Source organism: Lactuca virosa, chromosome 7 (assembly GCF_052849685.1).
Source record: "Lactuca virosa cultivar CGN04683 chromosome 7, Lactuca_virosa_CGN04683_v6, whole genome shotgun sequence".
Lineage (NCBI taxonomy): Eukaryota > Viridiplantae > Streptophyta > Magnoliopsida > Asterales > Asteraceae > Lactuca > Lactuca virosa.
The window spans coordinates 272,370,436-272,372,564 of NC_136432.1; positions in this window are offsets into that span (position 1 = coordinate 272,370,436).

Here is a 2,129-nt window from a genome sequence, read left to right on the forward strand (position 1 = left end):
AATCAGCAATAATTTGGAGCATTGGTAGAGCAAATTTGATTAGTAGATCAACTTCCCAAACTACCATGGACATTGACAATGGTAACATTGGATATATAGAAAAGCCTTCTCTTCCCAAAGAAAGGGATTGACCATAGTCAACTAGGTTGACCAAATGGTAAAGAGAAAGGCTAAGTATGCGATAGTCCTATGTACCATTCCCAAAGAGTCCCTATGTTTCTCTTGCCAAAGGAAGGGGCATTGATTGCGAAGCAACCTATTTACTTGAAAGATCATAAGGTTGATCAAGTCAAGAAGATTGACTCTACTTCAGTTAAAGTCCACTATCTAACTCTGTTAAGTTTCTATTCTGAGATTCTTGTTACATGATGTGACCAGGTCACATGTTGATGTTTTAAGAATCAAAGAAAAGTGAAGAAACTTAAAGGAATTATATGCTGATTCTGATCGTGAAGATGGATCTCGATCGCATGGTTCTGTGATCAGAATGTTTAGCTGTTGCTTAGGAGTTATGATATATTGCTTAGGAATAGATAACAACAAAGTTTTTCATGTGCTTTTGCACTGTAAGGATAGTTTTTCCGCAAAGTTTTTAAAATAAAAGAAAAAATATTTTGATTTTATTTATTTTAAAATATATCCTTACAATGGCATTTGTGAAAAGGAAAAAAATTGTTGCTTATATGATTCCATTAATAGCAAGAGTGGAAATATGAATTTGATTCTTTCATTTATGGTAGTGTCTAAATTTTCCAAATAATGAAAGATTCTCATCACCCAAGTTTCAGTTGGATAGAAACTTGGAATCATGCAAGTTGTATAGTATGATGAGTGAGAACTTTCAAGCATTGGGAAATTAAGACTAATTACTTGTTCACATGGATGTGTGAGTCAAGTAAAGGACTAAGGGATCGAGTACACATTCTTGTGCACTGATCAAGCCCACCACAAATGTAACTTGAGTGACACATCTTAAAGAAGGTTTATTAACACTAGTGAAATGTAAGAGTAAAAGGTTTTCTACTCTTGTACATTTGAATTTGGTAAGTTGTGATGTTTTGGATAAAACAGAAACCAACTTAGGCCAATTGTGTTAAGTGTTTGTCTTGATTAGAATCCACACTATCTCTTGAATATTTCGCAAGAAAGTCTTATAGGTCAAGGAGATAGTGGGAGTCTAAAAGATCCTGAAAGGGTTTCAAGAAGTAATCAAGAATAAAACATGTATTTCATCACTAGCACACAACTAGAGGTTTATAACCTATCGTGTTGACATTTCTGTGCCCATTCCAGTTAAGTTGGCTATATATATTTGAGTTCTACATGTTCTCAATTGTTTGCATAACTACTTGGAAGCAATGGCAGGCCCTTGTGCTGCCAGGTGGCAAGAGGTTAAGATTGCACAAGTTCAATCCATATGAGTTAGGATTTGTCACTAACCTAGTCTTGTGATTATGGTTTGGCAAATTCACATGGATAAGAACACATACACCATAAAATGTAAGTGTCATAAGGTTTCTCTCCGATTCATGAAAATGATGGTGAGGAAATTCTTTCACTAAGTAGATTTTAAGTAGATAGCAATTGTGATATTTGCAGTTCTCAAAGTCGTTAGTGGAGCGTGCGTGGTTAACCGGCACACTAACATTGACTTATGAGAAATGACAAAAGGTCTAAACATTTGATACTATGATTATGACATCCCTTTTCATAGTTATGAAATTGTTTAGACACACCTGTGATCTATCTAAGATAAGGTGTATGATTTTGATAAAGTCTTATCAAAGCAATCTAGTATCAGAAATCTAAACTTTGGTAAGAAAGTCAATAAAGTATTGATTTCTAGAAGTCCAGCTGATTTCTGAGTACATGTCAAAGCTAGTGGGAGCATAAGTGTTATGCTAATAATCATCATGTTAGTGGGAGCATGATAATTATTGTTAGTGTTGCAAGTTAGCAATGTTAATTATAGAAAACAAAAGTTTCAATTCGTGAGGCTGCAGGGATTGAAAAAGTTGTTTGCTATAATTAAGGGAGAGGATATACTTCATTTCAGTTCTAAAGGCTTAGATTGAGACCTTAATCATCCTTAGTCAAGAATATATATATGAATTTCATGTTGGATTGGT